The sequence below is a fragment of the Artemia sp. Qi Xiang Cuo genome, chromosome 20, assembly GCF_049724085.1.
Source record: "Artemia sp. Qi Xiang Cuo chromosome 20, ASM4972408v1, whole genome shotgun sequence".
NCBI classification, from domain to species: domain Eukaryota; kingdom Metazoa; phylum Arthropoda; class Branchiopoda; order Anostraca; family Artemiidae; genus Artemia; species Artemia sp. Qi Xiang Cuo.
The window spans coordinates 6,665,731-6,678,724 of record NC_142813.1 but is presented as its reverse complement, the minus strand read 5'-3'; the positions used below and the strand labels follow the sequence as shown (position 1 = coordinate 6,678,724).

General features: G+C 35.7%; 1 protein-coding gene across 1 annotated transcript in view; it reads right to left on the bottom strand.

Annotated features, from left to right (window-relative positions):
• lap (phosphatidylinositol-binding clathrin assembly protein lap) overlaps positions 1–12,332 on the bottom strand; it is a 144,196-nt gene extending 131,864 nt beyond the window's left edge. Inside the window, exon 1 of the mRNA XM_089105819.1 lies at positions 12,261–12,332. The gene's annotated coding sequence lies outside the window, so the exon portion shown is untranslated. The remainder of the gene's footprint in view (positions 1–12,260) is intronic.
• Between the last annotated feature and the right edge of the window lie 662 nt (positions 12,333–12,994).

Sequence of the window (12,994 nt, the reverse complement as noted above, 5' to 3'; positions counted from 1 at the left end):
GACTCTAAATCACCTCATCTCGACCTCTGGACAATCAGAGCAAGTCAAAGCTATTCTAACAAGGAAAGCAATTACCACACTTTTAGGCCAAGAAGTTTTGAGACAAGCTAACACCAAATTTGAGAAACTTAGGAATGAAGTGGCCTTTCCTCCTGGTTCTCAAGAAGTATTAAAACAAGTCCAGACAGGAGAAAGAACCAGGCCTTCTCAAGTCATCATTCCTCTGGTCTTAAGGAAGAGACATCCAAAAAGACAAACAAACTCCAGAGGGACAATGCTCCCTCAGTGACTGGTGATGATAACTCAGAATTTATGTCTTCATAAGAAAACATAGAGGATATATTTACCAGCCATGAATAGTTTCAAGATTTTGCATTCGAACATCATGTCTCTAAATAGTTTAAAACTAAATAAACTAATCTGACACATAATTAGCCATAATATTCATCTTGTTTGCCTCCAGGAAACAAATTTACACTGTCTCAGTTATACCTGGATTCCATCTTTACAGAAAGGATAGATTAACCAGAAGGAAAGAAGGGGGAGTGGCAATCCTCATAAAAAAGGATATACCACATTCGGCAATAGCCCCAAGAGAGTACTGGAATGAGATTGGTGGGGTCAGCGTGAATTTAAATCTCCAAGATAGACATCCCTTAAAAGTCTCATCCTTTTACAATTTGCAGATTTACAATTTTACAAATTGCATACACTCCAACATTGAAGGTAAGAATATAGAAGAATTTATTCTTACCTCTAACAATTTCACAGTTCTAACTCAGCATGGCCTCCCCACCTACTACAATATCAGGAATAATACCTCATCAACAATTGATTTGCAGATTGGTCCAACATGGCTTGAGTCTGAAATCCAGATTTCTCTTGTCCCAGCAGACCAACCATGCTGCAACCCTTATCGAAATTCATGCAGCAAAATACACTCCAGTTCCACCAACAAAGAGATTCAATCTAAAGACAGCAAACTGGACCCTCTTCAAAAACAAATTAGATAGCACTGATTACTCTACTATCAGCCTAGAGGAAGATATTGAAAATAAAGCCAAAACACTAAGTGACACTCTCTTGATTGAGTAGAAAACTCAATAAAGAAATTATTTGACCAAATGCTTATTTCTTTGTTAAAGAAGTCTAACAAAATCTGGTGGAGTCAAGACTGCAGAAGTGCAGTTCTAAGTAAAAGAAAGCAAGAAACATTTTCCAGAGGCATTCAAGCCAAGAAACTTTCATTGCTCTTGCAGATTTGCCATTGCCATTGCAGATTTGAAAGCCAAATGCTCAGCTTGGAATTTTCATCTGAAATTGACCATAATGTTCCTTCAAGTAAAATTCATTTGTTCATAAATTGAATGGCTGGCAAAAATAAAACACACAATTCAAATATCCCCTGTCTTAACACAACAAAAACCACTTTAAAGACTGACAAAGACATTACTGTAGCATTTGCTATTCATTTCAACAAAGAGATCCCGACAGTGTATAGAGGATGGCCTAGAGTGTGCAAGTTGCATGAGAAGACAAATTTCAAGAAGGAACTTATATATATATGTTTACCAAATCCGAGCTAAAGGAGGCTTTAAGGTTGTTCAGTTCCTCTTCAGCATCAGGAGAAGACAAAATATTCATCCAATGGATCATAAATGCAGAAGAAATTTTTCATGATGCCTTACTTTATGTATATAACTACTCATGGACTACAAAAATATTCCCAAGGATTTGGAAACAGGCCATTATAATCCCAATTAGAAAACAAGGCAAACCTCCATATTTAATCAATTGCTACAGGCCTATCTCACTACAACCAGTGCTTTGAAAACTTTTTGAAAAGATACTACATAGGAGGTTAGAATGGTTTGTGAAAATTAATATAATTCTACCTAATTCCCAGGCTGGCTTTTGTAAGGGGTGTAATACTGTAATCAATGTAATCCAGATTGAAGCAGCTGCAAGAAATGCCATAAACAGCAGTGAGATCATGATAGTGGTCTCAGTTGACTTTGAATCAGCTTTTGACCATGTTTGCAACTATCTCATTTGTCAAATTCTAAAAGGGATGAATTTCGTAGATGGAGTCATTAAGTTCCTCTTCAATTATCTATCTGATAGAAGTTACAAAGTCTGGGTGCAAAATGAGCAATCCAGTATTTCAGCACTGCATGTTGGACTCTCACAGGGGTCTATACTTAGCCCCCTTCTTTTCTTATTAGTTTTAAGTGAGCTTCAGTTCAGCAGATTCAATATCCAAGCTTGAATTTGCACATGACTTAGTTCTTTGGTCAGCAGGTAGAGACATGAGCATAGGGAAGGGGGAGGGAGGAGGAGGGCAGCTGCCCCCCCCCCTAGAACTTCAAATTTACGCTAGATATTAGCAAGAACTTTTCGTCTGTTGGAAGATTAAAAAAGCTGGAAATAAACAGAAATTTCCAAATATCGTTTGCAATATCAACATTTACGTTTCGATCTTCAATATTGATTTTTGGTCCGATATATAGATAGGAGATTGGCCCACAATTGGCTGATTTTGACTTGTTTAATTCTCCATGAATTGATTCAAACGATAGGAAGTTGCTGCCAAAGGAAAAGTAACTCATTCAATACTATGCTTGAAAAAGACAATTAGAAATATTCCACTCATCATCAATCCAGGATCATCAGTCCAGAGTAGAAATACTCCAGATCATCTACGTCAGAATCGTCAATTCCTGTTGATTTTTCATGTTGAGCCTTTTCGAAAGGGGTTTGCATGGACAATCTCTTTAACAAATCATCTGTTAACTTTTGCTTCTCATTTAGAGACAGAACATGTGCTGCTTCTGTTTCAGGGTTTATGTTAAAGGAGTCTAAATGTCACAGAGGACTTGCACTGAGCATAGAAACTTCTCTGATAAGTGCTTAACTAGATGTGGTAGGCATTCTGTCGGAGACACATGACAAAAAGAACTGATAATCCTTGAAAACATCTCTGTTTGTGAGGTAGACAACACTTGCTCTGATTCCACTAATTACATTCTCAGGAGTGAAAGCCTACGGATATGCTTTTCCAGGCAGCTCCACAATGCTATACACTAATATAGTTTTATATTTGTGGGCAGTCATGAAACTTGTGGTTTTCTGTTCGCGGTAGGCCTTAAGGCGCCCCATGACTGTCCTGTCTGGAGGCTGTAGTTTTTAAGTAGCGTAAGGAGGGACAGTTAAGAGTACAGCACTATTATTGTTTAGATAAATGAAGCAATTCAACGGTGTATCGGCTGATCTGATGTTCTATTTTCAGAGGTACAGGTGAGTTTTTGGAGGATTTGACTTGGTTGATAAAATGCTGCAAGTAAAGCAAAGAATGAGAGGCAATCATCCAGCCAGAAGTATTTTCTGAGCATATCATGATTATTCCTGGTAAAGCTCCCCTGAGTAAAATTTCCAGACACTGTTTTTGTGGGGAAATAAGTAGAGGAGGGACTGTGTTCACCTACTTCTGACAGAATTAAACAACGCCAGAATTAACACAGTTTTGGGTTTTAAGCTTGCCTTCAACCTTTAAACATGCTGTTTACACACCTTTTACAAGCATAGCCCACTTTTGAACACCTTGGTACTGCATGCTGAATTTACCCCAGGTATTGTGGCCAAACATGGGAGTTCACTATCCCACAGGATGAAAAAATACTAACAGCAAACTGGTGAAGATGGCACGTCTTGGAAGCTGCCAAAAACAGGCAAATGATAAGAGAATACAATGTGAGTTTACAATGCAAGTTTTCTAATATTTGTAATTAGGTGTAGGCTTTCAGACAAAATTGAACAAAATTCCAGAGTTAATCATCATAAATCCTGATCCAATCTGATATTTTTGGTATAAGTATTAATTAAGGTCAAACATTTTAAAAAAATACACTGCCATCTGTCAGAGCTTTTATAATCCACCAGAAGCCACATAGGTTTTTATATTGAAACTGTTTGTTTTGGTTAAACATGGGCTGGTCTCCCCTATACCAATTTTGATATTTAATTTTACCCAACTGTAAACTTTTGAATTGAATTCTTAGAAGAAGCTGTTATCAAACCATAATGTGATTTGTGTCAAATCGCTTTTGTGGTGGTTATGTTTTCTGGAAATTGGAAGTTGGATAGTGGGTCTCTTATGTTATACTGTTGCAGGAGAAGTAGAACATGGAAGATGTTAAAGGCCGAGTTTTAGCAAAATAGAATGACTAGTTTCTAAAGATTTATATTCAAAGGACCTTGGGAAGTATTAGTAAGACTCCTCCCCCCTCCATCACAGAAGCGGCTGCCCCCCTCTACACAAGATGCTGCCTATGGCCATGGGTAGAGATGTAAATATTATTCCCAATAATATTAACTTAGCATTAGATGAGTTAGCAACCTTTCCTGCTGCATTTCCCCTACCTATCTCCAAGTCTAAGACAAATGCAATCATATTTTACACCAAAAAGTCTGTTATATCACCAAAATTATTTGTCAATAATGTGGAAATAGAATATGCTGTAGCCCCTAAATTTTTAGGATTATACCTGGATGCAAGACTGACTTGGCAAAATCAAATCATCTGTGTAAAAAATTCATGTTTGTAAAGGTTACTCATCCTTAAGCACCTGGCAGGGTCAAAGTAGGCTAACCAAAAAATACTCTTTGATTTTTACAAGAGGTTTATTTGTTCAAAGATTGAGTATGTCATTGAGTCATATGAAGAATGTAGTAAGACTAATCTTGCCAGATTAGAAACAATCTAAAACATGGCTAGCAAGAATGCCCTAGGGCTTCATGCTCAGTATACCTCTAACAAAGTGAAACGCTTAACTGGCCTGCCCTCTATTTTAGAAAGACAGAATACACTGATCATCAAGTATTCAAGCAAGATACAAGCTATAGGTCATGAGCATGATATTTTTAAGCTCACTTTTGCCAAAGATGATATCTCCCATAGTTTGACATCTATGAGGTCATGGGAAACATTTAACAAGCTTGTCCTGTCCTGGAAACTTGACTCACCCTGTTTCAGTCATTTTCTTGTCCCCCCAGGATGGCAAACATCACCCCCAAGTGTTGGTTAAAGGCAGCAAATGCATCTCTGCATCTGTTATCCCAAGTTATACACTGAATATAAAAACCAGACTTCCTAACAATGCTTTCATCCTCACTGCAGAGCTATTGGCAATAAAAGAGGCTTTAAAGGTCACCAATATTAATCCACCAGCTTCCAAAAGAGTAGTATTACTCTCAGACTCCAAGGGCACCCTTCAGCTCATTGGTAATATCCATTGGAGTGCTATGGATACAGACCTGAGGACAATCAGAGATCAATTAATCAGTCTCCAAAATAGCCTTATTGAAGTCAAGTTCCAGCATATACCCAGCCACCAAGGCATCAAATATAATGAGGTAGCAGACCCACTAGCTAGTAGCTCCTTGAATAATCCAATTAATCCCACTTTAAAGGTTCAGACCTTCAGAGACACACTCAGAAGAAGAGTTCCTTCAAAAACAAAAATGCCCAATTCCATCCTTATTTCCATCAGGGGCAGATAATATTTTTTATTATAGAATCAGAAGCAACTCTTTGATCCTGAGAAAAGAGGAGCTTATTTGGCGTAAATGAGCTGATCCATATTGCATATTTTTCAACTCATTTCTGGAACCACCTGATTTTTTAATGTCAATGCATCCAGCAGAAAGTAATCAACATTAGGAGAATCTTCAGTGAGGCAAAGCTCCAGGCTGACATTAAAGTGTTGCTGCTCTCAAACCTACCAGCTAACACTGAAAGACATCTATACAAAAGCATTTTTGATTTCCTAAGACATGACAATATCTGTAAGTAGTTCACATAGATGGTAGCAAGACTCATTCCTGACCCATCATCCCCTTCAGATTGAAAATCGCCATCAAACCAAAAGGAAACCAAAGTGGACTTTCAGTTAAAAATTTTTTTAACTGAAAGAAAGGAGCAACATTAAAACTTAAAACAAACAGAAATTATTCTGTATATGAAAGGGGATGTCCCCTCCTCTACACTGAAGTTTGACTCTTTTAACTCTACTTTTTAACACAAAAAAAAACTTTAGCGTAAAGACAGGGCATCGAGGAGGTGACAGCCCCTTTCATATACAGAATAATTTCTGTTTGTTTTAAGTTTTAATGCTGCTCCTCACTTTCAGTTAAAAAACCTTGTTTTTTTTTATTTCGTTTTTAATAAGGGGAGGCTGGGGACATTCCAACTTCAAGCTTAGGATGCATAGCATATTTATTGACTGTATAATCTGTATATTTTTTTTTTTTAAGGGCTATCACAAGGTCTTATTTAGCTAAATTCACTGTATATGTCTAAGTAAACAAAACAAGAAACAATCAAGACAGCAAAACAAAAGTCAAAAATTAAAATCTATGTTTTTGAAATATACATTTTTAACCAACTTCAAATTTATTTATTAAATTTGCAGCATTTGAATTCTCTATTTTGTTGGCAAGGCAAAACTTTCTTATTTCTGCATTAGAATTTTAGTTGAACAATTATTTTTAATTGAAATGACATAAATTTTAAATTGTGCAGATACAAATAAAATAATTTAAGAGTAGTTGGAAGTGACAATACATCCCAAACATCCAGTTATATTTCTTTGCTCATTTAATGGTTGTTTGCTTCCTTTCAAAGGCTATATATCTTACATCCATTGCAGTATCCATTGATAGGTCTCCTTATTGCAACAATTCATTCTGATTTTATGCTTTCTGTATCACGTTTTAGTTTTTCCCTATTTTTTTACTGTTCAACTGTTGAGGTTAATACTATCAAGTTTCTTTTATATTCATTTCCTCAGCATTTAAAAACCTGGTATTTATCTTGTCTACCCTACTTTGGTACTACATACTACAAAATCTTCCTATTTCTTTTTCCACAAAGAAGGTCTCTCAGTATAATTTTTGTAGTCACTAATTACTTTATAGCCAGTTTATTTCCCCTTTTCATTTCTCTTCTTTTCATTATTTAATTGAGGGATCTTTTGTCAGTTTTTTCCCTCTTTACTAAAATACTTATTTCTCATTACCATTTTAAAATGCCTTTTATTTTATTAATAGGGAGGTAGATACCTTCAAGTTATCAGTTTTTTTTATTTAGCTTTCCTTTTTTTCATTGACTGTGAATATATTTTGTTACTGCCATGTACAACCTTAACTTCTGGGACAATATATTTTTGTCTTGGGGAACCCACTATAAAACACTGTACACTAAATTGGAAAGAGTTTCTCCATGGTCATATAGAACTGAGCTTTGAAGAGAAACCTGTCCAAACTAAACCTACTCCCTGGAATAATGACAAACAAGAGGAGACCATATACAACTGTAAAAAACCAGAAATCATTCCATCCTACAAAGTTTTTAGTAGGCCAAAAAAGCCTATTCTAATTAAATGGCCCTTATGTTTCATGAGCCATTCTTAAAAACTAGGACAAACAGTCAAACTTTAGCATAAAAACCAAGGTATTAGGGAGGGGCCAACCATTTTATATATAGAATAATTTCAGCTTGTTTTGAGTCTTAAAGTTGCTCCTTACCTTCAGCTTAAAAAACTTTCTTATTTAATTTCTTATTGTTTTTTGAATAATGCTAGTAAAACTGGCTTACCCTTCATGAAAAATGCCCCCCTCCTCTGAGCAAAAAACTTCAGAGAAATTTCCTCCCCCCAAAATACACACATGCCCCTGTAGAATTCCCTCCAGGCAGTTCCATCCTTGCTCAAAATCCCCCCCCCCCCATCTTGTAAAACTTCTTGCAGACAATTCAGCCTGAAAAATTATCCTTATCATACTTTCATTTGAAAAAGACTTTCATTTTTTCTTGATCACTCCATAAATCCCTCCTTTCCAAAATTTTGTTTTCTCAGAAACCTGAACACAATGAAAAAAAAAACAGAACATCTATATATGCAAAATTGAGTTGCCAAAGAGAAAGTAAGACAAATAAAAATAATTTTGTACAGGAATTCTGTCAAATCCCTAGTGTAAAATTTCCCCTTGAAATTTCCCTCCCCATGGAAAAAATCTCCCTACAGAAATCCACCCCAAACACAAAATTCGGCACCCCCCCCCCCCAAAAAAAATATCTTCCCAATAGCAAATGCTATATGTAAACAATGGGCCAATTTCATAACTTACAGACATCTCCCAATAGACTGTGAAGAGTCATGTTACCCCTAAAGACATAGTTATTGAGTATTTCAACTATACTGAACAAAAAAACTATCTTAAAATTTTGGTTTTTGTGTGTAGGAGCTTGAAGCTTCTACAGTAAGGTTCTCTGATGGTGTGATTTCCATTAAATGGAACAGAGTTTGCATGAGGAATAGTCCTCTCCCCTTTCGAAAAATCAGGCAAATTTTCATAGGCTTGTCACTTTTGATGAATATCACTAAACTTGATGAATCTTATATAGCCTAATTGGAATCAGCATAACAAGCCAATCCTACTGATATTAAATTTCTTTTTTTTTAAGTTTTGATTATTATTGAGCTGATTTTGCTCCTTACATGCAGTTTGTTACCATAAATTGTTTGATTATGGTCAATCCAGCTGTAAATAGCAAACAAGAGCTGAAAAGTGTTAATGAGGAAAGGAATCTTAAAATTGTTGCCAACAACCAGTATAAATTCCACTCAAGCTGTAAGAAGACTATGCCTCATGCAACTTTGTCCCAGAGTTGGTTCTGGCCTCCCCTGTACCCAGGAAAAAATCTTGATTAGCACTCCCCCTCCCCATCTGTCCCCCAAAAAAATCTCAGGTCAAATTTTAACAAATTATCACAAAAAAAATTAAATTTGGTCTATTTGCTTAAAAAAGATCTTGGTCTACTTCTGTTCAAGGAATAGTGCTAAAAGGCATGGGGAAATGGCTATTTTGGATTCAATTTGCTTATACCTACTCCCAACTGTGCCTTCTACTTTATTTTATAAAAATAAATTCTGAAAGTTACAAAATGATTGTAACTGTTAAATTGTTTGTTTAAAATTCTGCACCCCTTAAATGTCTGCACCTGGGAAAAGTGCCTTTTCTGTCCCTCCCCTAAAACTGCCTCTGCTCTGCCCTTGTCCTCTTGAAGAGAACTATTTCCAGTAAATCTCTCTGTTTTGCAAAGTTGTACAAGACCCTTGTCAGGTCTGTGCTTGACTTTGGAATGTGCATAGCATCACCAGGGTATAGGGGTGATGTAGAGTATCTGGAAGAGGTGCAACAGAGAGCTGCTAAGGCAGTAACAAAGATCAAAGAAAAGTCCTATGATGGACGTTTGAATGAGTTGAAATTGTCCATACTGGTGTACTGATGAAGAAGAGCTGATATGTTTATAACCTACAAGCTAACTTAACAAGAAACCTGTCTCCTAATTCACTTATCAACTTCCAATAACATTGGCATTGATAGGAGGAGACATTCAAAGAAGCTGTTCCGGCCATCAGTAAAAACTTGACACCATCAACAGTTTTTCTCCTGCCATGTAGTCAACCATCAGAACTGTCTATCTGATACAATATTTTCAGCACCCAAGAAACTACTAGATTTTTAGTAGAATGGTGTTCCCTAGGAGTACAAGTGGGATACATCTGATGTTTGATCAACCATATCATTAACTATGGAGCAATTTACAGACCAAGAAGGATCTGAATTTACTCTAAAGTGCAAACAAATACCCTAAAAAGCACTAAGGAAAGGGATTTGAGCCTTGTGTCTTTGCTAATTCTAATTTATAAGGTTTAGAAGAACATACAAATCTGTCTTCAATTTAGAAAAAAATCTAAGTTCCAGTTCCAAAAATTTGTAGAAGGGTATATGAACTACCAATAAGTCATTTCACCCCTTTGATACTCAAAAAAAAAAGGTCATCAGACATTTAGAAATCCATTGTCCTCAATCCAGTCTTTGTATTGGTTAAAACAAATCAATCATCTCAATTAAACTTCTAAACTCTGCTGATGGGTTGTGGGAAGTGCAGGTACTTGAGTCACATTTCCCCAGCAATTTCAGATATGACTTTAGATACTTTTCAAAATGATAGCATTGTGTTTTCAAAATACGAGTCAAAAGAGACCAAACTTAATCCAAAATTAAGGGAATATTTTTTTTGCCAAAGTTGAGGTATAAATCTGTCTTCTCTGCAACCTTATAAACCTTAAAACCAGGAAGAGTAAAATTCTAGATGAGTAAGATTCTTGCTAAAATTTGTTTTGCTATCTTGGAGAGTGGTAAGATTAGGAAAAAGAAACTTTCAGTAATGAACCCAGGACAAAAAAAAAACTCTGTGAGTGCATTGCCAAGTTGCTGTGTTAACCCTCTTATGATTTCTTACATTTTGGAAATTTGCCTACTTAAAAGGTCTATAGCCTACCTATTGGACTTTTAACAGACCAACATTATAACTTAATTTTCAGTTTTCAATTTCTTTTTTTCTGGTTTTAGTTTTGAAAATATAATTCCTGCTATTTGAGTAGAATAGTTTTTCTATATCAATAGTTTTTTTTCTAAATTTAGGAAATGTATTTGCAGATCTTTGAAACTCATAAATTAGGATAAAGCAAAGTTGTGAAGATGAGAATATAAGCTACTTTCTTTAGGCAGATTCATTGGTAATTCTTATGACTGACTTACAAATAAAGTGAACATAACCCCTGATGCCTTTTTTTGTGCTCTTCACAAATCTAATAATCATTTTTGGTGCAAATGAATTTTACCTCCACCCCTACATATACCAATTCAGGGAAGGCCTCTATATTTGCACATTAGGGGGGGGGGGAATTAAATTTTAAACTTACCTATCATTTGCATCAGTAATAAACTTTGCCCACATCCCCCTAATGTGCAAATATTTACCATGAATTGGTATATAGGACCTATAGAGGTGGGGGTAAAATTCATTTGCATAAAAAAAAGGTTTACTATGTTTGGAAAGAGCATAAAAACAGCATTGAGTGGTGAATTTCTTTATTTGGAAGTCAATAATATGAACTGCAAAAAAAAATTCCCAATCTATTTTGGAAGCTTTTACTTTTATAGCACAGACTTTTTAAGGTCTTCAAAGGTCAATGACCTCAAGAGGGAGGAGTGGAGGTAGGTCTTGCAATCAGGGGTAAAATGCACAGCCTATTCTGGAATACATTTTGTCATACATTACTCTTTGTTCAAATGAAGCAAAATCAATAAAACCAAGAAGCAGAAAAATAAAATCAAGAAACAGGAAATATATAATTTAGAATATATTTTTGAATATCTGGAGGCAGGGGATAAGGTGGGGTAAAATTCTACTTTAGCTACTTCTGGCTATCTTAGAATGGGGTTAGGTTAGGAAAATGAAACTTTCAGGGATAGGTCTACAGGCTAAAGTATGTCCTGGGAAGGCATTTTGAAGTACCTATCTCCATTCCTTCTCTCCCCAGAGGGTCCTGAAATTTGCCTACATGACAGGTCAACCCATTGAAATTTTGACAAAACAACATTTTACCTTCATTTTCAGTTATCAGTTTCTTTTTCTCTGGCTTTAGCTCTGAAAATGCAATTTCAGTTATTTGAGCAGAATTTTTTAGCCATATCGATGTTTTATTCCCAAAATTTTGGAAATGTATTTGCATATTCTTTAAAACCTTATAAATTGGGATTGAGCAAAGTTGTGAAGCTGAAAACAATTTAGTTATAGCCTACTTCATTTAAGCAGAAGATCTATTTTGCAAGGTTTCACTTCTACGACTCAGATTTTTAAAGGTCATCAAAGGTCAGGACCCTCTAGAGGGAGAAGGAGTGGAGGTAGGCACTTCAAAATACCTTCCCGTGTCATACTTTAGCCTGTAGACCCATCTCTGAAAGTTTCATTTTCCTAATCTAACCCCTTTCTAAGATAGTCAAAAGTGGCTAAAGTAGAATTTTACCTAAAGTGGTTTTAGGAATTATATAGACTAGTCTAGGCCTAATTAAGATTCTTGGGACATTTTGAAGTTTTTGTCATAATTCTACAGTGTTTCTTTTTGAATAGGCTTAACTGTAGACTAATAGGAACTAAACTTCTTTTCAAAACAGCAAAAATCGCATCACCTAAAACTTTTCCAAAGATTATTGATCATAGGAAGAGCCCAAAGAGCTGTCCCTGCCCCCCTCCCTCAACATTCTAGCCTATTACTTTTATACTAGAGTTTTGAAAAGAAAACACAATCAATATTTATATATCTTCATTATTTCTATACCATTAAACTTACCCGGCTTTGAAAATTAGCCTTATTGAGGATCTGTTGCCCAAGGTCCTCCCACAAAAACTCCTCAAAATTTAGATACTTCTGCCTTTCTTCCGCAAAACAAGGTCATTTGATACCATCTATGACCACCTATTGATTGAAGTTACAAAGATGGCATTAGAAAACAAAATCAACTTGGACATTTTTTATTTGGGTGATAAAGTGGATAAAATACAATGCTAGAGAAAAAAGAAGCTAAAGAAAAGTCATACACTACAGAGGAGAAGAAGTGATATAAGACAGTGATATTAAACTCTGAATTTTTCTTTTAATTCTTATTTGATGTTTGGTGGGACACTGGGACTTATAGTGTAACCTCCAGGCAAACGTCTTTATTTTTCTTTCTTTTTCTTTCGAATAGGTAGTAATTAGGAACATTGTTCATTTGGTTCATAGCCAGTTCAGAGCTTCCATAAACCGGTTTGTGTTTTGAAAGGCACTTTGAATGGAAAACGTGGTCAAAAGTTTGGAGGGGAGCTCATTCTGTTGAAATTTGACGGTTTTACTGTCTCTTATGAAAGTTGAAAGCGACTGGAGGGATATTAGCTTCTTCCTAGCACCTATTTTTGTGGTGTTTCCCCTCCCTAGACTCTCGAGACATCCATCCGAAGGCAATATTCCAAGATATTTAATTCATTTGTTTAAAACAGTAAAATGGTCCAATAAATATAACTCAAGAGATATCATAACTCCCGCGG